Raw genomic sequence first — 23,899 nt, 5'->3', positions numbered from 1 at the left:
CTGCTCATTTTCTTGGGTGCACAGCAAGAGTGCCATCTCAGATGTGCTGTGTGTCTCCTCTGGAGAGTTGATCTCTGGCTGTGACCCTCCTGGCAGATGTCAACCTTCCAGGGTCCCAGGAAGACTTGGTTAGCAACTGGGGAGCCTGCTCACAGTTTGGTGGAGGATGCCATCTCTGGGGCCGAGACTGCCCCTTGCCTTTCGGCTGTGGCTGTTGCCCGCCTGCCTCTCTGCCTCCCATGAGGGGATGGGCCAGTCCGCAGCCAGCTAGCTCTCCTCTGGTATTAGCTCAATCCTTTGTTCTGTGAGCAGGCCTGGCTATGCCTTGCTGCTGCTGCTAAGTACTTCAGTCGTGTGCGACTCTGTGCAACCCCATAGATGGCAGCCCACCAGGCTCCCCTGTCCCTGGGATTCTCCAGGCAAGAACACTGGAGTGGGTTGCCATTTCCTTCTCCAATGGCTATGCCTTAGGTTAGAACTTTTTGCAGAAATGTTCTCTCTCTCTCTCTTTTTCCCTCTCTCTGGCTATCCTACAGTTTGGGTTTCTATCTCACATTAGCTCCCTCAGATTGTCCTCAGGGCACTCAGGCCTGGTCCTTACCCTAAACATGCAACCCGCGCCTCCCTGTTCAGCCCCCACTTGCTGGTGGCAGACGTGAGTGTCTGGGCTACTTCTCCACAGGGAGTTGCAGTTAGGCATGTATTCCGTGGGGTTCCCCCCCCCCCCAGTTATGTTGCCCTCTGAGATTCTAAAACTCCCCACAGACCCACCAGTGAGAGTGTTTCCTGGTATTTGGAAACCTCTCCTTCACAACTGCCTCCCTGGATGGGTCTCCATCCCTAACTCTTTTGTCTCTCTTTTTGTCTCTTATATTTTGTCCTACCTCCTTTTGAAGAGAATGGGCTGCCTTTCTGGGTGCCTGGTGTCCTCTGCCAGCATTCGGAAGTTGTTTTGTGGAAGTTGCTCAGCATTCAAATGGTCTTTTGATGAATTTGTGTGGGAGAAAGTGGTCTCCCTGTCCTATTCCTCCGCCATCTTAGGACTGCCCCCAATCAGGTTGTTTTCTTACTGTTAAGTTCTTTCTGTGTTGTGGATGGGTCCTTTGTCAATGTATCTTTGCAAATATTTTCTCCCAGTCTGTGGACTAATTTCTTGTTCTCTGGACAGTGTCTTTTGCAGAACAGAATTATTAAATTTCAATACACTGGCTCTTTGTTTCTTTCATAGAGTATAACTTGGTGTTGTATATTAGAGTCATCATCAAATCTCAGGTCATCTAGAATTTATCCTATGTTATATTCTAGAAATTTTATACTTTTGCACTTTATATTTAGGTCTGTTATTCATTTGGAGTTAATATTTGCAAAAGATGTAAAATCTATGCCTAAATTCCTTTTTTGCATATGGCTGTTTAGTTATTTCAGCCTCACTTATTGAAAAGACTATCTTTTCTCCAGTGCAATGCCTTTACTCCTTTCTTGAGATCAATTGAGCATATTTATGAGTCTATTTTTGAGTTTTCTTCATTGATCTATATGTCTATTCTTTCACTAATAACACATTATCTTTTTTAAACTGAAATATAGTTAATTTACAATATTGTGTTAGTTTCAAGTATATAGCATATTGTTTCACTATTTTTGTAATGTATACTCTGTTACAGGTTATTACAAGATATTGGGTATAATTCCCTGTAATAAACAGTAATACTTTGTTGTGTATACATTTCATGTGTAATAGTGTGTATCTGTTAATCCTATACCCGTGATTTGTCCCTTTCCCATTCTCTCTACTCGGTGGTAACCTCAAGTTTGTTTTCTTTATCTGTGAGTCTGCCATAATGTTTTGATTACTGTAGCTTTATAGTAAGCCTTGAAGTCAGGTAGTGTTATTCTTCAAACTTAGTTTTTCTCCTTCAATATTATATTGTCTATTCTGGGTCTTTTGCCACTACACATAAATTTTAGAGTCTGTTTGTCAATATCCAAAATGACAATATGCTCTTATTTTCATTGAGATTGCATTGAATCTAAAGATCAAGGTGGGAAGAACTGATATCCTGATGATAATGAGGCTTCTTATCCATGAACATAGAATATTTCTCTGTTTTTATAGTTCTTTGATTCCTTTCATTAGAGTTTTATAGTTTTCCTTATATAGGTCTTATATATTTTTAGACTTATACTTAAGTATTTAAATTTCTGGATACTAACATAAATGGTATTATTTTTAAATTTCAAATTCTACTTGTTCATTGCTAGCATAAAGGAAAGCAATTGTCTATTTTATATTAACTTGTGTCATGGAACCTGTATGCTGCTGCTGCTGCTAAGTTGCTTCAGTCATGTCCGACTCTGTGTGACCCCATAGGTGGCAGCCCACCAGGCTCTGCTGTCCCTGGGATTCTCCAGGCAAGAACACTGGAGTAGGTTGCCATTTCCTTCTCCAATGCATGAAAGTGAAAGTGAAGTCCCTCAGTCGTGTCCAACTTTTCGTGACCCCATGGACTGCAGCCTACCAGGCTCCTCCATCCATGGGATTCTCCAGGTAAGAATACTGGAGTGGGTTGCCATTGCCTTCTCGGGAACCTGTATAAGGTTGTTGTTAGTTTAGTAGGTTTTTTGTGTTTTCTCTCTTTTTTTTTTAATTTTATTTTATTTTTAAATTTTACATAATTGTATTAGTTTTGCCAAATATCAAAATGAATCCGATCATGTCATCTGTAAAAACAAAAAAAAACCTTTATTTCTTCCTTTATAATTAGAACATATCATTTCCTTTTCTTTTTATTGCATTAGCTAGAAGCTGGATTTAATTTGGTTTGCTTGTTTTTAGTTATCCTAAAGTAGAAGTTTAGACGATTGATTTTCAGTCTTTATTCTTTTCTAACAGATACATTTCATGTTAAAAGTTTCCCCAAAACTACTGCTTTTGCTGCACATAATATTCAGGGTGATCTTTAGGATTGACTAGCTTGATCTCTTTGCAGTCCAAGGGACTCTCAAGTGTCTTCTCTAGCACCACAATTCAAAGGCGTCAGTTCTTTGGCACTCAGCCTTCTTTATCGTCCAAATCTGCATCCATACATGACTACTGGAAAAACCATAACTTTGACTACACAGACCTTTGTTGGCAATGTGATGTCTCTGCTTATTAATATGCTGTCATAAACCTTTGTCATAACTTTCCTTCCAAGGAGCAAGCATCTTTTAATTTCATGGCTGCAGTCACTCTGTGCAGTGATGTTGGAGCCCAAGAAAACAAAATCTGGTACTGTTCCTAACTTTTCCCCATCTGTTTTCTATGATTGATGGAACCAGCTGCCATGATCATAGCTTTTGAATGCTGAGTTTTAAGTCAGTTTTTTCACTTTCTTCTCTCACCCTCAAGAGGCTCTTTAGTTCCTCTTCATTTTATGCCATTAGAGTAGTATCATCTGCATATCTGAGGTTATTGATATTTTTCCCAGCAATCTTGATTCCAGCCTGTAATTGATCCAGCCTGGCATTTCACATGATGTAATCTGCATAGAAGTTAAATAAGCAGGGTGACAATATACAGACTTTCCCAATTTTGAACCAGTCTTTTGTTCCATGTAAGGTTCTAACTGTTGATTCTTGACCTACATACAGGTTTCTCAGGAGACAGGTAAGGTGGTCTGGTATTCCTGTTTCTTTAAGAATTTTCTACAGATTATTGTGATATATACAATCAAAGACTTTTGCATAGTCAATGAAGCAGGTGTTTTTCTGGCATCCCCTTGCTTTTTCTATGATCAACATATGTGGGCAATTTGATCTCTGGTTCCTCTGCCTTTTCTAAATCCAGCTTGTACATCTGAAATTTCTTAGTTCACATAGTGTTGACGCCTAGCTTTAAGGTATTGAACATTACCTTACTAGCATGTTAAATGAGAACAATTGTGTGGCAGTTTGAACATTCTTTGGCATTGCCTTTCTTTGGGATTGGAATGAAAACTGGCAGTTTAGTTCAAAATATCCTAAAATTTGTCTTGAGATTCCTTCTTTGACCCACATGTTATTTCTAAGTGTTTCATTTTTTACTCTCCAAGTTTTGGGGGGTTTTCTCACTATCCTTCTATTGTTGAATTTCCTCATTTTTTTCACCTATTAATTTCCTCTGACAAGTTCCTTACTAAAATTAAAAAAAATTTTTTTATGGTTAGTTAGATTATAATTTTGCTTTATGATATCTCAGTTTTGTATCTTGTTAAAGAAGTTAATCTTAAAGACAATATATATATATTTCTAAAGTGTTTCTGCTCCATTTTATACTTTTCTCAATTGGAACTTGAATACATCTGGATATCACCTTTGAATATAGTTTGTGTTATTTTCTCATGACATTTTTATAACATTATTGAATTATAATGGGCACACAGTCAACTGCATATGTTTAAAATGAGTCTATGTATCCATCTATTATCTATCATCTGTATGAACTTCCCTTTTTATTTCACCACAGTCATGATAGTCAACCCATATGTGAACCCTGAAAGTTTCTTTAAATCCTTTTGTAACTCCTATCTCCTGCATGTGTGCATACTAAATCACTTCAGTCCTGTCCAACTGTGACCCTATTGACTGTAGCCCACCAGGCTCCTTGTCCATGCAACTCTCCATGCAAGAATGCTGAAGTGGTTTTCCTGTCTCCTTCCCCTTCTCATTTCTTACCTTCTCAGACTAACACTGATATGCTTTCTGTCACTATAGGTTAGTTTATAGAATTTTATATAAATGAAATCATATATTTTATACCATTTTTGGTCTGGCTTCTTTAGTGTAATTCATTTGTGATTCATGTATCACTAGTTCATTCTTCTTTATTGTGGAGTATTATTCCTTTATATGATATATTCCATTATATGTTTTTTTTTAATTTTATTTTATTTTTAAACTTTACATAATTGTATTAGTTTTGCCAAATATCAAAATGAATCCACCACAGGTATACATGTGTTACCCATTTTTTCATTTTTATCCATTCATGAACATGTGCATTGCTTTGCACTTGATTATTATAAATAAAGCTGCTATGGACATTTGAACATGTTTATATGGACACATGCTTCATTTGGAATATATGCCATATGTAAATGCCTTGTAGTAGAATGCTTAGATAATAGGATAGATGTATGTTTAACTTTTTGTTTTGTTTTAATTTATTTATTTTTTAATTGAAGGATAATTGCTTTACAGAATTTTGTTGGTTTCTGCCAAACATCAATATGAATCAGCCGTAGATATACATATGTCCCCTCACTCTTGAACCTCCCTCCCATCCCACCCCTCTAGGTTGTTACAGAGCCCCTGTTTGAGTTCCCTGAGTCATACAGCAAATTCCCCTTGGCTATCTACTTTACATATGGTATTGTAAGTTTCCATGTTACTCTCTCCAAGAAACCCTGTATGTGTTTTCCAAGGTGGTTGTTGTTTACTTTCTCATGAACAGTATATGAGAACTCTGTTTAGTTGGCATCCTGCTTAACAGAGGGTATTATCAGTCTTTTCTTTTTTTTTTTTAATTTTATTTTATTTTTAAACTTTACATAATTGTATTAGTTTTGCCAAATATCAAAATGAATCTGCCACAGGTATACATGTGTTCCCCATCCTGAACCCTCCTCCCTCCTCCCTCCCCATACCATCCCTCTGGGTCATCCCAGTGCACTAGCCCCAAGCATCCAGTATCGTGCAGCGAACCTGGACTGGCAACTCGTTTCATACATGATATTTTACATGTTTCAATGCCATTCTCCCAAATCTTCCCACCCTCTCCCTCTCCCACAGAGTCCATAAGACTGTTCTATACATCAGTGTCTCTTTTGCTGTCTCGTACACAGGGTTATTGTTACCATCTTTCTAAATTCCATATATATGCATTAGTATACTGTATTGGTGTTTTTCTTTCTGGCTTACTTCACACTGTATAATAGGCTCCAGTTTCATCCACCTCATTAGAACTGATTCAAATCTATCCTTTTTAATGGCTGAGTAATACTCCATTGTGTATATGTACCACAGCTTTCTTATCCATTCATCTGCTGATGGACATCTAGGTTGCTTCCATGTCCTGGCTATTATAAACAGTGCTGCGATGAACATTGGGGTACACGTGTCTCTTTGCCTTCTGGTTTCCTCAGTGTGTATGCCCAGCAGTGGGATTGCTGGATCATAAGGCGGTTCTATTTCCAGTTTTTTAAGGAATCTCCACACTGTTCTCCATAGTGGCTGTACTAGTTTGCATTCCCACCAACAGTGTAAGAGGGTTCCCTTTTCTCCACACCCTCTCCAGCATTTATTACTTGTAGACTTTTGGATTGCAGCCATTCTGATTGGTGTGAAATGGTACCTCATAGTGGTTTTGATGTGCATTTCTCTGATAATGAGTGATGTTGAGCATCTTTTCATGTGTTTGTTAGCCATCTGTATGTCTTCTTTGGAGAAATGTCTATTTAGTTCTTTGGCCCATTTTTTGATTGGGTCATTTATTTTTCTGGAGCTGAGCTGTAGGAGTTCTTGTATATTCTCGAGATTAGTTGTTTGTCAGTTGCTTCATTTGCTATTATCTTCTCCCATTCTGAAGGCTGTCTTTTCACCTTGCTAATAGTTTCCTTTGATGTGCAGAAGCTTTTAAGGTTAATTAGGTCCCATTTGTTTATTTTTGCTTTTATTTCCAATATTCTGGGAGGTGGGTCATAGAGGATCCTGCTGTGATGTATGTCAGAGAGTGTTTTGCCTATGTTCTCCTCTAGGAGTTTTATAGTTTCTGGTCTTACATTGAGATCTTTAATCCATTTTGAGTTTATTTTTGTGTATGGTGTTAGAAAGTGTTCTAGTTTCATTCTTTTACAAGTGGTTGACCAGAGTTCCCAGCACCACTTGTTAAAGAGATTGTCTTTAATCCATTGTATATTCTTGCCTCCTTCGTCAAAGATAAGGTGTCCATATGTGCGTGTATTTATCTCTGGGCTTTCTATTTTGTTCCATTGATCTATATTTCTATCTTTGTGCCAGTACCATACTGTCTTAATAACTGTGGCTTTGTAGTAGAGCCTGAAGTCAGGTAGGTTGATTCCTCCAGTTCCATTCTCCTTTCTCAAGATCTCTTTGGCTATTCGAGGTTTTTTGTATTTCCATACAAATTGTGAAATTATTTGTTCTAGCTCTGTGAAGAATACTGTTGGTAGCTTGATAGGGATTGCATTGAATCTATAAATTTCTTTGGGTAGTATACTCATTTTCACTATATTGATTCTTTCAATCCATGAACATGGTATATTTCTCCATCTGTTAGTGTCCTCTTTGATTTCTTTCACCAGTCTTTTCAATTTTAGCCATTTTAATAGGTGTTTACAGCTATCTCACTGTGGTTTTAGTTTGCATTTCCTAATGACTAGTGACATTTCATATGCTTATTTGTCATCCAGATGTCTTCTTTTCAGAAGATTCTATTCTAATCTTTTGTCCTTTTATTTACTGAGTTGTGGTTTTCTGAAGACTCCACACATGGACATCACCAGATGGTCAACACCAAAATCAGATTGATTATATTCTTTGCATCCAAAGATAGAGAAGCTCTATACAGTCAGCAAAAACAAGACTGGGAGCTGACTGTGGCTCAGATCATCAATTCCGTATTGCCAGATTCAGACTTAAATTAAAGAAAGTAGGGAAAACCACTAGCCATTCAGGTATGACCTAAATCAAATTCCTTATGATTATACAGTGGAAGTGAGAAATAGATGTAAGGGACTAGATCTGATACATAGAGTGCCTGATGAACTATGGACGGAGGTTCGTGACATTGTACAGGAGACAGGGATCAAGACCATCCCCATGGAAAAGAAATGCAAAAAAGCAAAATGGCTGTCTGGGGAGGCCTTCCAATAGCTGTGAAAGGAAGAGAAGTGAAAAGCAAAGGAGAAAAGGAAAGATATAAGCATCTGAATGAAGACTTCCAAAGAATAGCAAGGAGAGATGAGAAAGCTTTCCTCAGCGATCAATGCAAATAAATAGAGGAAAACAACAGAATGGGAAAGACTAGAGGTCTCTTCAAGAAAATTAGAGATAGCAAGGGAACATTTCATGCAAAGATGGGCTCGATAAAGGACAGAAATGGTATGGACCTAACAGAAGCAGAAGATATTAAGAAGAGGTGACAAGAATACACAGAAGAACTGTAGAAAAAATATCTTCACGACCAAGATAAACACGATGTTGTGATCACTGACCTAGAGCCAGACATCCTGGAATGTGAAGTCAAGTGGGCCTTAGAAAGCATCACTACAAACAAAGCTAGTGGAGGTGATGGAATTCCAGTTCAGCTAATTCAAATCCTGGAAGATGATGCTGTGAAAGTGGTTCACTCAATATGCCAGCAAATTTGGAAAACTCAGCAGTGGCCACAGGACTGGAAAAGGTCAGTTTTCATTCCCATCCCAAAGAAAGGCAATGATAAAGAATGCTCAAACTACTGAACAATTGCACTCATCTTACACGCTAGTGGAGAAGGCAATGGCACCCCACTCCAGTACTCTTGCCTGGAAAATCCCATGGACGGAGGAGCCTGGTAGGCTGCAGTCCATGGGGTTGCTAAGAGTCAGACACGACTGAGTGACTTCACTTTCACTTTTCACTTTTCATGCATTGGAGAAGGAAATGGCAACCCACTCCAGTGTTCTTGCCTGGAGAATCCCAGGGACGGCGGAGCCTGGTGGGCTGCCGTCTATGGGGTTGCACAGAGTCAGACACAACTGAAGTGACTTAGCACACGCTAGTAAAGTAATGCTCAAAATTCTCCAAGCCAGGCTTCAGCAATACATGAAGAGTGAACTTCCAGATGTTCAAGCTGGCTTTAGAAAAGGCAGAGGAACCAGAGATCAAATTACCAACATCTGCTGGATCATCAAAAAAGCAAGAGAGTTCCAGAAAAACATCTATCACAATAAACTGTGAAAAATTCTGAAAGAGATGGGAATACCAGACCACCTGACCTGCCTCTTGAGAAATGTGTATGCAGGTCAGGAAGCAACAGTTAGAACTGGACATGGATCAACAGACTGGTTCCAAATAGGAAAAGGAGTAAGTCAAGGCTGTATATTGTCACCCTGATTATTTAACTTATATGCAGAGTTATAGGTATATTTTCCAGAATAAGACTTCTAAATTTTAATGAACAATTTTTGATTTTTCTTAAATAATTTGTGCTTTAGATATCATGTTTAAGAAATCTTTACCTGAGAACTACTAAAATTTTCTTCTATAATTTTTCTAAAAACATTATAATTTAAATTTTTACATTTACATCTATAATTCGCTTAGTTAATTTTTGTATATGATATGGGTTATATATAGAAATTTGTTTTTGTGCATTGTTATTCAGGTGTTCTAGCAGCATTTGTTGAAATGAGTCTTTCCACTGAATTGTCTAAGTATCTTTGTCAAAAATTAATTCAGTATATATGAAGTGAAGTGAAAGTCACTCAGTCGTGTCCGACTCTTTGTGACCCCATGGACTATACCATCTATGGAATTCTACAGGCCAGAATACTGGAGTGGGTAGCCTTTCCCTTCTCTAGGAAATCTTCCCAACCCAGGGGTCGAACCCAGGTCTCCTGCATTGCAGGCGGATTCTTTACCAGCTGACCAACAAGGGGAAGCCCACAGTATATGTGTGTCTGTCTCTGTACTCTGTTCCACTGGTCCTTTTGTTGATATTTAATTAAGTATCACACTACATTGGTTACTATAGCTTTATAGTAAATCTTTAAATGATGTAATGTTATTTCTCAAACTTTTCTTTTTCACGACTCTTTTTTCACTATTCTAGTTCCTTGCATTTCTGTATACATTTTAAAATCAGCTTCTCATTATTTTACAATTAAATCCTGTTGATAGTTTGTGTGGAATTATAATGAATATATAGATAGATTGGAGAGAATTAACATCTTAACAATATTAAGTCTTACAAACCATAAACAAGGTGTATACCTCCATTTATTTAAGCATTCTTTATCTCAACAATGTTTTTCACATTTTAGTATACATGTATTTCACATCTTTTATCAGATTCATCACTAAATGTTTACTTTTAGACAGTTGTAAATGGTATGTTTTAAATTTTAATAGCCACTTGTTCTTTGCTAGTATACAAAAATCAAATAATTTTTTATATGACCTTTTATCCTTCATTCTTGCTAAGATCCAATAGCTTTTCTGTAAATTCTATTGATTTTTTACATAACTGATCATGTCACCTAGAAATACAGTTTTATTTTCTTTTTCAAGTGTATGACATTTCTTTTTTATGTTTAATTGCACTGTCTAGAACCTCCAGTACAATGTGAAATAGAAGTGTTGAAAACAGGTGTCCTTGTATTATTCCTGAACTCAGGGGGAAAACTTTCTAATTTTCACCATTAAATATGATATTAAATGAGAGGTTTTCATTACAGGGCCTTTATCAGGTTGAGAAAGTTCCCTTCTATTCCTAATTTGCTTTAAGTTTTTATCTGGAATGGCCATTATATTCTGTCAGTATCTTTTCTGCATCTGTTGAGAATATTCATACAGGGTTTTTGTTTATTAATGTGTTGAATTATTTTGATTTATATTTGAGTGTTAAACCAACCCACCATTCTTATAATAAACTCCCATGCATTCAGGATGTATAATCCTTTTAGCATATTGCTGTATAGACATTTTGGTTGGTGATTTTATTCCTTTAGCTCTTCTGAATATGTCATGTCACTGTGTTCTGGCATTTTTTTTCTGTTGAAAATTCACAGTAAGTCATGAAACCTAGCAAGTTTGCTCTCAGAGAGCTTTGGTATAACTATTGAGCCAACTAAATTATGGGATGAATATAGGAGGAGGTCTGAGCAAGAATGCTACATATTCCCATTCACTATTCTTATCCAAGATTTGTTATTTTTTCTTGCATAAACACTTCTCAATGGGCTTCTCAGGTGGCTCAGTGGTAAAGAATCTGCCTGCCAACGCAGGAGACCAGGATTTTATTCCTGGGTTGGGAAGATCCCCTGGAGAAGGAAATGGCAACCCACTCCAGTCTTTGTGCCTGGGAAATCCCATGGATAGTGGAGCCTAGTGGCCTCAGTTCATGAGGTCACAAAGAGTCAGACACAACTGAGTGACTAAACAACAACACTTCTTAATTTGTTTTATGTTTTTGTTGATGACTTACAGAGCTCAGCAGTGATTGTTTCCCATGATTTTATCCAGTTTAATTGATTTTTTTTTTGTGGGGAGAATTTGTCAAGCTTTTAAACCACCATATTGAAAGTACTGCCTCCCTATAGACTAATTTTATCCTTGCAACGATGACAAGGCATCTAATTATCTGCCTAAGGATATGTGGGAGAGAAAAAGAGGACGTACATTAAAAAGCAAAATTAAACAAAACTCCTATCTTTTACCCACGAATCCAGCCTCAACTATTATAAACTACTTCTCACCCTGCTACCTCTCCCCAGCTTGGAACACAGTTAACTTCTATCACGCTACAGATTTGTCACAGGTGGTATTAATTTAACAGATTTATTAAACAACCTCTGATATTCTGAGGTGTTGTTGGTTGGTTGGTTTTGGAGTTTCTATGTTTATTTCTTGGTGTGAAGACAACAATTGATGGTAGTTTACCATTCTGTCAGAAATCTGATTTTTTGCTATTTCCTTATAGCTTCAAGCCTAATGCTGCTGCTGCTGCGTCACTTCAGTCGTGTCCAACTCTGTGTGACCCCAGAGATGGCAGCCCACCAGGCTCCCCCGTCCCTGGGATTCCCCAGGCAAGAACACTGGAGTGGGTTGCCATTTCCTTCCTGGATGATTATACCTATATTTCATTCAAGTTTCATGTTTTCTATTTCTTCTACTTCAATCTACATTAACTACTGCCAGAAATTGCTCATGCCAAAATCATTCTTTTCAGATTTCATTGTTGAAAAAAGTTTTGAATGGAGGAGACTTAAATTTTTGGTGGATCATTTTAGGTTCCTTATCATGTAACGATTGCTGCAGGAAAACTTACCTTGACTAATTACTTCCCCTTGTTTGGTTCTACAGACTAGGCATTATTATATCCATTTAATATGCTAACTTGCATCTCAAGGAATAAAGGAACAAGAAGAAATTTTATATTCTGTGTTACAGAAGTTGATCAGTTCAGTTGCTCAGTCGTGTCTATTTGTGACCCCATGGATTGCACCAGGCTTCCCTGTTCATCACCAATTCCTGAAGCCTACTCAAACTCATGTCCATCTTGTCAGTGATACCATACAACCATCTCATCCTCTGTCACCCCCTTCTCCTCCTGCCCTCAATCTTTCCCAGCATCAGGGTCTTTTCCAGTGAGTCAGTTCTTCACATCAGGTGGCCAAAGTATTGGAGTTTCAGCTTCAACATCAGTCCTTCCAATGAATATTCAGGACTGATTTCCTTTAGGATGGGCTGGTTGGATCTCCTTGCTGTCCAAGGGACTCTCAAGAATCTTCTCCAACACCACAGTTCAAAAGCATCAATTCTTCACTGCTCAGCTTTCTTCACAGTCCAACTCTCACATCCATACATGACTACTGGAAAAACCATAGCTTTGACTAGATGGACCTTTGTTGGTAAAGTAATGTCTCTGCTTTTTAATATGCTGTCTAGATAGGTCATAGCTTTTCTTCCAAGGAGCAAGCTTATTTTAATTTCATGGCTGCCATCAGCATCTGCAGTGATTTTGGAACCCCCAAAATAAAGTCTGTCACTGTTTCCATTGTTTCCCCATCTATTTGATAATAAGCGATGCTATGATCTTAGTTTTCTGAATGCTGAGTTTTAAGCTAGATAAGGTTTGTGTACCTTGTTTCCAAATTTTCCAAAAGAATGGGATATACTTGGCATTATTAAGGGGACGATTCATAAGGCTGTAGATCAAAATATTCTCTCTTTTAGAGTTTTTGCCAAACACTAATATGAGATTGCTGAGGATAAATATATTCCTATTAGGATAAAATACTTGATCCTAACTGATAACACTTTCTCCTGACTCTCTTCACATTGATTTCTGCTTATTTCATACAACAAACTTTATGCTTTTCCAACTTAGGGACTTTGCAGATATTCCCTTGGCCTGGAACACATTTCATCCTTCTTTATAGTGCAGAGAGTTGACAGTGATACTCTCCCATTTGTCTTCAGTGCAATGCAGTTAATGAATTATGAAATAAAATATTCAGGCTAAAGATAATACTAATAATGCAAACATAACTGAAATACAGAAAAATGACAATTTTCCTATGGCTAATAAAACCTCTCCATCAGTCAATTATGATAAAAAATAATGAAGATCTAATCAGCTTTTATAAGTCATCTAAAACTTTTGAAATTGTCAATAAGATTTTTTTTAAAATGAATGTATCCACTACTATTAGATAACCTTGTGCTAAATATAATAATGTAGATGTCCTAAATGTATATTAATTAATGTTAGTAGGAGGATACCACATTTAGGAAGACATTTAAAGACTAAGCAAACAGAGCACAAAGACATAATACTACAGTTTTTTTCAGTTAATTTCCATGTGCTATTTAATCTAGCAATCTATATTATATCTCAAACGAAAATAATGCTTAAATATAGAAAATGGTGGCAATATTATCCCCAAATAATTGAGATATTGTAGTTAGATGATATTAACAACAAAACATTTTACTACAATAACCCTATTTAAGGAATCAATGATTTATTATGAATAACTTTGATAATATATTTGAAAAATATGGTAATTTTATTGGAATATATACATTACTCAAATTTATTTTAAAACACATAGAAAATGTAATTAATAATAAAATACCTTTTATAATAATGCCACAGAATGTAGAGTACCTGGAAAAAATCCAGCAAAAGAGTGTTTATGATTTCTAAAGGAAACCTTATTAAATAGTCTTAAGAATAGATTTAGCAATCCAAATGTTAGTACAAAGATATGCTATGCTTGCATAGAAAAAGCATTAGTATAGTAAACATGGGCTTACCTGCTGGCTCAGCATTAAAGAATCTGCTTGCCATGCAGGAGACCACCTGCAATTCAGGAATTGTGGGTTTCATCCCTGGGTGGGGAAGATTCCCTGGAGAAGGAAATAGCAACCTACTCAGTATTCTTGTCTGGGAAATCCCAAAGACTGGACCATGGGGTCACAAGAGTTAGATACAACTTAGTCACTAAACTACCACCGCCATAGTAAACATCATATTTCCCTAAAACTGAGCTACATATTCGGTTCGTTTGAATGAAAATACCAACAGGCTTTGTTCCTTCTTGTTGTTCAGTTGCTAAGTCGTGTCTGACTCTTTGTGACTCCGTGGACTACAGTACTGCATAGCTTCCCTGTCCTTCAGTATCCCCCAGAGTTTGCTCAAACATATGTTCATTGAGTCGGTGATACCATCCAACCATCTCATCCTCTGTCACTATCTTTTCCTCTAGCCCTCAATCTATCCCAGAATCAGGGTCTTTACCAATGAGTTGGCTCTTCACATCAGTTCTTTGGTGCTCAGCTTTCTTTATGGTCCAACACTCACATCCATACATGACTACTGGAAAAACCATAGCTTTGATTATATGGACAGACCTTTATCAGCAAAGTGATATCTCTGCTTTTTAATATGCTCTCTGAGTTTGTCATAGTTTTTCTTCCAATGAGAAAGTGTCTTTTAATTTCATGGATGCAGTCACCATCTGTAGTGATTTTGGAGCCCAAGGAAATAAAATCTGCCACTGTTTCCATTTTTTCCCCATCTATATGCCATGAAGTGATGGGACTGGATGCTATGATCTTTGTTTTTTGCATGTTGAGTTTTAACTCACCTTTTTCACCCATCTCTTTCACCTTCATCAAGAGGCTCTTTAGTTCCACTTTGCCTCCTGCCATTAGGGTAGTATCATCTGCATATATGAGGCTGTTCATATTTCTCCCAGCAATCTTGATTCCAACTTGTGATTCATCCAGGAAGGCATTTCACATGATGTACTCTGCATCAAAGTCAAATAAGCCATATTTGTTCCTTCAGTTCAGTCGCTCATTCATGTCCGACTCTTTGTGACCCCATGGACTGCAGCATGCCAGGCTTCCCTGTCCATCCTTAGAATTCAATAATTCTGAAACTTCTAAATAAGAATAATGAGTCAAGGAAACAAGGAAAGGACACTTGCCTTATTAGATATCATAACTTAATATGAAACTATTGTGATTAAGAATGTGTGATATTTGTAAGCTCCATAAAAACAGTTTGCTTATATATTAACTGATACATTCTCAGTGCTTAGAAAAAAAAAGGATTGGCCCGTAGGACAGACTCAATATTGACTTCATAAAGGAATATAGGAATTTTAATAATGTAATTGAAAAGTTTGAAATAAAAATATTCAGATATATAAATTCCTGAAAAAACTATGTGATATTTGGTATAGATAAAAAAAGTAGACTAGGAAAGAGAACTTGGAAACAGATTCGTGTATTTCATACAGTTATATGACATAAGTAAACAGAAAAAATCTCACAGAATTTAATACAGCACAATGATCTTTTTATAAACTTTAAAACAATTAGAATTGTATAATATTTCACATGTACGTCTATAGTACTTTTATGGAATACACAATACAGACATATAGTCACAAACACATGTGTATGCAAATACATATACACACAAGGACAGCTCTTGCTTTGCAAAGATCTGATATGCTTGTATTTTGGTTACTCACGGTTTAAATACCACCAGCTCCAAACAACACAATTTAAATTTGTTACCATGTTATATTAACTATGAGTAATTGCATAAAGTATAAACGTCATTGCTAGCTCTTCATTCCACAAAGTGAAAGTAATTCCACAGATCAGTATGTAAATAAGATGCACATTATGATCAGTTATTAATCATGCCATATCTAAGTTTTTTGTTGATTTGTCTCTATATATCTGGTCATGCATTTCATGCACAGAGAGCAAAATGTGTGGTTGTGCTATACCTCCCTCTCCCAATGATAAACCCATGTAAAATGTTATAAAAATGTATAATCCAGCTGGGGCTGGTCCACTGGGACAACCCAGAGGGAGGGTATGGGGAGGGAGGAGGGAAGAGGGTTCAGGATGAGAAACACAGGTATACCTGTGGCGGATTCATTTTGATATTTGGCAAAACTAATACAATTATGTAAAGTTTAAAAATAAAATAAAATTAAAAAAATAAAAATAAAATAAAATTTAAAAAATAATAATAAATTAAAAAAAATTGAATTTAGATTAAAAAAAAATGTATAATCCAAAATGGGAATTGGCTAACAAAAGTGAGTATACAGAAAAGAAACAAAAGTGATAAAACTAGAAGTTAAATTGAATGTGATTAGATTTGAAAATGGTGACTGCAATGATAGGAAGTAAGACATCCTGACAAGAAGAAAGAGCAAGTAATAGGCACGCTGTTTGGCTGAAACTAACTTAAGATTTCGTCTAATACAGAGATTTCTCAAATACCCCTACTCTTCAAAGAGACTAGAAAAATGTGAAATATATGGTAGATGTTTAACACAATAAATAGTTATTAAGGTAAACATTGTGGACTACAAAAATTTTTCTCACTGCTTCTTCTTAATTCACACTGTTCTCTAGAATTTCGCTTAACTTTCTAAAAATATTTATTAAGCTCTTTCTATTCCAGGCACCATTTTAGGAATTACATGCAAAGGTAAAAGTAAACAAAGAAATCTTTGACCTTATGGAGATCATACTCTACTGGGAATACACAAATAATAAATGATATAAACAAGTAAATGATATAGTATACCATAAGGTGACAAGTGCCATGGGAAGAAATATTCAACATGGAAGAAAGAACAATAGTATTGAAGGATAGAGTGCAATTTCAAATAGACAGTTAGGGCTTATATTACTGACGTCATTTTTCAACAAAGGATGTGATGGAAAAACTCAGGTAGGACTCATGAGACAACTCAATGAGAAAACTCAATGAGAAAACTCAAAGGGACAAACATTCCAGGGAGAAGAAACAGCGACTGTAAAGGCCCTGAAGTGGGAATGTGTGTGGCATTTTCTAGGAACAGCAAGGAGGCCAATGTATATGGGAAAGAGAAAATAGGGGAGGAAGGGAGAGTTACCAGTGAGGTTAAAAAAACTAAAAGAGACTCAGATTGTTTAGAAATTTGCAGTTCATTGAAAGGACTTTGACTTTTACTACAAGTGAGATGGCAAGTTTCAGGGAGCAAGAAATTTTCCTCTACCCTTCTAGATTGTTCTAGCTGGTCTAGGAATTGAATTGACATAAGACAAGTTAACAGGAGAAAATTACACAAAAGATTAATAGCATGGATACATGGGAGAGACCCAGGAAAACATTCATTCAAATGGCTGAAACCCTCACCTTAAATACCATCTTGATCCAAAGACAAAAGAGGATGTTGGGGATGGTATTCAGCATGTCAGAGGGGAAGAAGAGAATTCACATGGAGTTAGAAAAACGTTTGGTAAAATGTTTGTGAAAAATGTTTGGTAAAATATTTGTGAAAAATGTTTGTAAAATGTTTGCAAATGTTTGGTAAACAGATGTTTTCTGGGCCTGCAGAGAAAATGGGACAGAGAGAGGAATTTTAACAAATTTTGCTAGGAACCTGTCCACCACACCTAGTTCATAGTATGTTCATCATAGTTCATCTATGGTGATAACACTTCCTGGAACAGGTCCTCTATCTACATTCATTTAGGCAGTTAGTGGGGAAAGTTCTTTCTTAGTTGTTTGGGCCTTGAAATTTATCAGCATAAATTAATCATCATGCCAAAGAGACACATCTCAGGGTGGCAAATTTGCTCCCCTGTAGAAGTCAGTGGTTAAATTTGAGCAAAAGAGTAACATGATCTAAATATTTTAACCCAGTTGCTCTGGCTTCTATACTGAGAACAAATCTGGTTGTTAAACAGTGGGATAAAGTAGAAGCAGGGCACAAGTTAATAGGTGATTTTAATAATCCAGGCAATACATGATGGTGACTTGGTAGCAGTGAAAGAGAGTAATAAGTGTTCAGCTTATGGATATACTTTTAATGTAAAACTTAGAAGGTTTCCTTAGAAGGTTTCTCATGGTGGGGCATGAGATTAAAAGTGATACAAACATAACTTCAAGGATTCTAGCCTTGTATATCTGGAAGGATGGCATTAACTGAAATAGAGAAAGACTGTAAGAAACAAATTTGGAGTTGGGGAAAATCAGGGGCTCAGTTTTGTGATCTAGAACACAAACCTAATCATGTCACATCACAGCTAAAATCTTTCCCTGATGCTAGAATTAAATTTAAACACCTCAAGATAGTATACAAAGTTCTGAATGATGTGAATCTAGTCTACATTGTTGGGCTCCATCATTCACAATTAGCTTACAAAATCATTTGCATTTTCCCTAGTAACAAAGAGTTTTACAACCACTTGCCCTCACTGGAGTGAATTTTCTCCCCTCTTATACATCCTTAAGATGTAGATAAATCATAATACCCTCTGTGAAACTTTCCCCAATTCCTTCAGGCAAAGTGAATCAATTTTTCTTCCCTTCTGCTATAACATTGTGATCCTATGTTTATAATAGCACATGTTTCATTATTTGGGTCTCATTCAACTGTGAGCTTCATGAGGACAAGATCATCACTTATTCACATCTGTACCCTGTAGATCTTAGAATGAAAATATAACATTTGTTGTTGTTTAGTCGCTAAATGGTGTCTCTCTCTTTTGCTACCCCATGGACTGTAGCCTACCAGGCTCCTCTGTCCATGGGATTTCCCAGAGAAGAATACTGGAGTGGGTAGCCATTTCCTTCTCCAGAGGATTTTCCCAGCCTAGGGATCAAACCCACGTCTCCTGCATTGGCAGGCAGATTCTTTACCACTGAGCCACCAGGGAAATGCAAAATGTAGGACAGCTGCACCTAAAATATTTGTTTAATGTTGAATGAAGATATAAATGAATGGTAAAACATACTTGAAGATTATTTGGAATCATATTTTCAAGTGATTTTTATAATTCAGAAATTTATATATGTTATGAAGTCAAGCAGGAGATGCTAAGGTTTAAATAGAATAACCAGATAGAATTGAAGAATACATTGTAAAGATATGTGAAAAAAATTAAAAGCTTTCAACATCATCCCCTTTCTTGAAAAATTTCTTATAAATTCAGAGTACAACTTGTACTTATTATAGTTAGGACCATAAGAGAAAGAACAGGTTTACAATTCTGCTTCAAAGACAGATTTTTGCCCAAGTCATGATGCAAAAAAGTTGATCAGCTAAAAAATAAATATCATCTTGCCTTCAGTTCTCCACAAGATGTTTATGAATTAGTCTTCATCTTCATAAGTAGGTGAATTGTTTCAGGAAATCTAAAGGTTTGTGTGTTTAGATTCAGGCCAGACACATTCTGCAGGCTGATGGCTCAATGTGACAGGGATGCTAACATTTGTTGATGACAGATATATTAAAGCTAAGATGCTTAAATATGCCAAGGCTTGTATCTATGTGTCACATTTAATGTCTCAGTATAAATTCCTATATATGTTTCTTACTTTTAGCTTATTTAGGAATTTTATGAGATGAACTGTGTTTCTCCACCAATTTATAGGGGAAGTTCTAATCCCCCAGTACTTTAGAATGTGACTGTATTTAGAGACAGTGCTGTTAAAGAAGTGATTAAGGTTAAATAAGGTTATTTGGGTGGGCCCTAATCCAATATAATTGGTCTCCTTATGAGGAGATTAGAACATACACATGCTCAAAGGGAAGACCATATGAAAACAAAGAGAATAGACAGCCATTTACAAATCAAGAAGAGAGGCCTCAGGATTAAACCACATTGATGATATATCAATCTTGGACTGTCAGAAAATAAATTTCTGTTCTTTCAGATACCCAGTCTTAGCAAACTAATACAGGGAGATTGATTCTAAGTCTGAATCATAGATAATATAGATAGTTGCATATTTTCATTAAATTTTGATGTAGATAGACATTTTGGAAACATAGTAGTAACTGATATGCATACTGTTTGGGAGGGTTGAATCTTAGGCTGTTGCTGTTTCAGTTCACAGTTCTATATACTTTCATAGAAATTAAATGGAACTGGGCATCTGACACAGTGAATGGCAAACTTTAGTGTACATCAGAAACACCTGGAAGATGTTAAAAGTATGAATTCTAAAATACACTCTAAATATGGAATGGCACGCAGACTTCTACATTTTAACAAAGTTACCAGTTAGATGCTGGTGGTCCAAGGATTAAAAGCATGGTTAGAGAAACTCTTATCTAGGATTTTACTGAAATAAAAAGGATAGAAAAGTTGAAAGATACGTCATAGTTTATAGAGCTGTCCAATGTAAGAGTGTGTGCTCATAGAAGAGCCAACTTTTAGTACTTCTTCTCAATTTTCAGTGATGTCACACTGGTAGCTTGAATTTGGCCATAGTAGCTATATTTACACAATAGAAATAGGAACATTCTACAGATAGAGGCTCCTTTTCCACCAAAGAACTGATTTCTAACACAATATTGGAAGTAGGTGGTGGCTGTCTTTTGAGTCACTGTTCACTGGTTTTTGTCCCTAATCTCTATGTGCCCAGCTTCCCTGGTGGCTCAGCTGGTAAAGAATCTGCCTGCAATGCAGGAGACTTGAGTTTGATCCCTGGGTTGGGAAGTTCCCATGGAGAAAGGAATAGCTACCCACTCCAGTATTCTGGCCTGGGAAATTCCATGGACTGTATAATCCATGGGGTGGCAAAGAGTGAGACACGACTGAGCAACTTTCACTTTCTTTCTTTTTTAGGTGTCCAAGGTCTTTGAAGTGAAAATCTGATAACCTATTTTATACTTTGAGTAGGTCATTTACTCAGGCTTGATGTTATGACATCATTTATAAAATATTGGTGAATTGACCTATGTAGATTTTTCAAATGTTGACACATTTGATTATATAACATAAGAAAAATAACATTAGTTAAAATTACCATGAAACTTACATTGGGAACATGTCAAGCTCATAATCAGTTCAGTTCAGTTCAGTTCAGTTACTCAGTTGTGTCCCACTGTTTGCAACCCCATGGACTGCAGCACGCCAAGCCTCCCTGTCCATAACCAACTCCCGGAGTTTACTCAAACTCATGTCCATTGAGTCAGTGATGCCATCCAACTGTCTCATCCTCTGTCGTCCCCTTCTCCTCCCACCTTCAAACTTTCCCAGCATCAGTGTCTTTTCAAATGAGTCAGCCTTCGCATCAGATGGCCAAAGTATTGGAGTTTCAGCTTCAACATCAGTCCTTCCAATGAACATTCAGGACTGATTTCCTTTAGGATGGACTGGTTGGAACTCCTTGCAGTCCAAGGGACTCTCAAGAGTCTTCTTCAGAACCACAATTGAAAAGCATCAATTCTTTGCTGATCAGCCTTCTTTATGGTCCAACTCTCACATCCATACATGACTACTGGAAAAACCTTGACTTGATGGAACTTTGTTGGTAAAGTAATGTCTCTGCTTTTTAATATGCTGTCTAGGTTGGTCATAACTTTTCTTCTAAGGAATAAGCAACTTTTTATTTCATGTCTGCAATCACTATCTGCAGTGATTGTGGAGCCCTAAAAAATAAAGTTTGTCACTGTTTCCACTGTTTCCCCATCTATTTCCCAAGAAGTGATGGGACCGGATGCCATGATCTTTGTTTTCTAAATGTTGAGCTTTAAGCCAACTTTTTCACTCTCTTCTTTCACTTTCATCAAGAGGCTCTTTTGTTCTTCTTCACTTTCTGCCATAAGGGTGGTGTTATCCGTATATCGGAGGTTATTGATATTTCTCCCAGCAATCTTGATTCCAGCTTGTGCTTCATCCAGCCCTGCATTTTGCATGATGTACTCTGCATGGAAGTTAAATAAGCAGGGTGACAATATACAGCCTTGACATACTCCTTTCCCTATTTGGAACCAGTCTGTTGTTCCATGTCCAGTTCTAACTGTCATTTTCTGACTTGAATACAGATTTTTCAAGAGACGGGTCAGGTGGTCTGGTATTCCCATCTCTTTCAGAATTTTCCACAGTTTATTGTGATCCACACAGTCAAAGGCTTTGGCATGGCAGATTGAATTTCCCTAAATTGTAATTTTCTCCTAAAATTTCAAATTTTATCACTGGCTGCAAATGCTATGTTGTTTTCCTTGAGATAAAACAATGTTTACTTTTCCCTGCTATGATTATTCTAGAAGCACATATTGAGATAAGGTTTTTGTCAGCCTGAGTCTCAGAGTAACCATGATGACAGAGCTCTGCTGCCAATTCTCAATGGACAAGTGAGATAGAATCAAGCTATTTAAAAATTATGGTAAAAATACACATAACATAAAATTTATAGTTAATGACATCTAGTACATTTATACTATTATGCAATCATCACAAATCTCTAGTTGCAAAATGTTTTCATTACCTCAAAGGAACCCCTAAACCCATCAAACAGTCACTCCCCATTGTTCTCAGTCTCAAAGTTCTGGAAACCACTGATCTGCTTTCTGTTTTTAGGGATTTGCTTACCTGGATAGTTTATATAAATTGAATCATACAGTAAGTGGCATTTTTTGTCTAGCTTATTTCACTTAACAAAATGTTTTCCAGGTTCATCCATACTATAGGCACATATCTGTACTTTAGTCCTTTTTGTGGTTGAAAAGTATTCCATTTATGTATGTATCACATTTATTCATTCATCAGTTGATAAACATTTGATTTATTTCTGCCTTTTAGCTATTGTGAATAGTACTGTTATTAACATTTGTGTACAAGTATTTGTTTGAATATCTGCTTTCAAGCATTCTGTGTATACACAGGATTGAAATTGCTATGTTATATATTATATATATACTTAACATTTTGAGGAAAAATCCAACTTTTTTCCACAATATAGCATCATGGGAAATGTATTACTGTTCCAATTTTTCTATATCCTCACCAATACTTGCTATTTTTCATTTTTTTAATTACTGCAGACAACCTACTGGATGGGAAATAGGATTTAATTGTGGTTTTGATTTGTATTTCCCCAGTAGCTACTAATGTTGAGCATCTTTTCATGTGTTTGCTGATCATTTGTATATTTTCTTTGGAGAAATAGTTTTTTGCCTATTTTTAGTCAGTTTGTGTGCTTTTTACTATGATGCTGTTGGAATTCTTTATAATATTCTGGATAGTAAATCTTTCTGACATATAATTTGAAAATATTTTTCTTATTATATAGGTTTTATTTTCAATTTATTGATGCTATCTTTTGACACTAAACATTTTACAATTTTGTTTAAATCCAACTTTTTTCTTTTGTTAAACATAATTTGTAGGCATACTTAAAAATCCATTCTCAAATATATGTAAATAAAGATTTAATCCTATGTTTTCTTCTTAAGGTTCTATAATTTCACCTATTATCTTTAAGTCTTTGTTCCATTTTGAATTAATTTTTGTGTATGGTGTGAGTCAAGTAACCAACATCATTATCTGTAGATTGTTTTGGGGATCATTGCCATCTTGATAATATTAAATCTTCCAATCCATTAACTGAATTTCTTTCTGTTTATTTAGGTCTATTTGTTTTCCTTCAGCAACATTTTGGAATTTTTGGTGTATAGGTCTTGCATATCCTTGGCTAAATTTATTCCTAAATACTTTATTCTCTATGATCACATTATGATTTGAATTGTTTTCTTAATTTCTGTTTTGGATACTGTACATTGCTAGAGTATGGAAATACAACTGATTCTCACATTTATCTTGTACCTGAGAA

The 23,899-nt window shown here is 36.3% G+C and overlaps 1 long non-coding RNA gene across 1 annotated transcript in view; it reads left to right on the top strand.

Annotated features, from left to right (window-relative positions):
• The window catches only part of LOC129638947 (uncharacterized), a 279,599-nt gene extending 267,265 nt beyond the window's left edge, over positions 1 to 12,334 (top strand). Inside the window, exons 4-5 of the long non-coding RNA XR_008708102.1 lie at positions 2,372 to 2,548; positions 11,723 to 12,334. This is a non-coding gene — a long non-coding RNA (uncharacterized LOC129638947). The remainder of the gene's footprint in view (positions 1 to 2,371; positions 2,549 to 11,722) is intronic.
• Positions 12,335 to 23,899: the final 11,565 nt, after the last annotated feature.

The sequence above is a fragment of the Bubalus kerabau genome, chromosome X (assembly GCF_029407905.1).
Source record: "Bubalus kerabau isolate K-KA32 ecotype Philippines breed swamp buffalo chromosome X, PCC_UOA_SB_1v2, whole genome shotgun sequence".
NCBI classification, from domain to species: domain Eukaryota; kingdom Metazoa; phylum Chordata; class Mammalia; order Artiodactyla; family Bovidae; genus Bubalus; species Bubalus kerabau.
Note: the sequence above shows the minus strand (reverse complement) of the source record. Positions and strands in the feature narration are given on the sequence as shown.